This window comes from Notothenia coriiceps, unplaced genomic scaffold, assembly GCF_000735185.1.
Source record: "Notothenia coriiceps isolate Sejong01 unplaced genomic scaffold, NC01 NC01_scaffold00023586, whole genome shotgun sequence".
NCBI lineage: Eukaryota > Metazoa > Chordata > Actinopteri > Perciformes > Nototheniidae > Notothenia > Notothenia coriiceps.
Genome location: NW_011356287.1, coordinates 230695 through 231429, shown reverse-complemented (window position 1 = coordinate 231429; position 735 = coordinate 230695). Strand labels below are relative to the sequence as shown.

Below are 735 nucleotides of genomic sequence, written 5' to 3'. Positions count from 1 at the left end.
AAGTAGAGACAAAATACATGTATGAACCTGAAAACGAGCACACTAGGGCCTTTTCTAATTTCATCAAATCCCCCTCCTCGACTCCTCGGTCCTCTGGTAGTGACCCGGAAATGAATTTCAGCGTGCCATGTTGAAGGACATCTCATTTCTCTAAATGCACTTCGAGGACCGAGGATCGAGCGTCGAGGAGGCTCTCTGGAGGAGCTATAACCGAGGATACACTGATGGGGCCTCCACGGCTCCTTCGTGGATGCATTTCCGGGAAAAGAGATGTTCAAAGAGTCGTGACGCACGGCCGGACTTATCTCAGCCAATGGCAGCTCTGCGTGCATCCCCTGGATATTATTTTAGTAACTGCTTTCATCGCGACGCGATGTTTACAGTGAGAGCAGCTGTGAGGTCCATGCAGAAAGCAGAGCAGTGTGTATAATATATATCACTTAGTGTAACAGGCCTACTCTCTTTATTTGCTTTAGTTTAGTAGATATCTACAAACAAAGAGTCGGTATTTTTCTAAAACCATTTAGTGCTTCACATAATAAAATACACAACGTAGCCTGTTTTAGAAGCTGTAGGTGCGTGTGGTACAGTGTGTAGGTGCATCGGACAGACGGGTCTCAGTTGGTTTGGTGTCCTCTGCTTACTTTTAATACTTGTAAATAAAAATTTTGGCCCGTAATTTATTTTCCTCATTGTAGCGACCAGAGAGGGGAGAGGGGGGGTAGTGTTACGTTA

At 45.3% G+C, this 735-nt stretch overlaps 1 protein-coding gene across 2 annotated transcripts in view; it reads right to left on the bottom strand.

The window, feature by feature from the left end:
• Positions 1–735, bottom strand: part of LOC104954641 (histone demethylase UTY) — a 30721-nt gene that overhangs the window by 3754 nt on the left and 26232 nt on the right. The window lies entirely within an intron of this gene.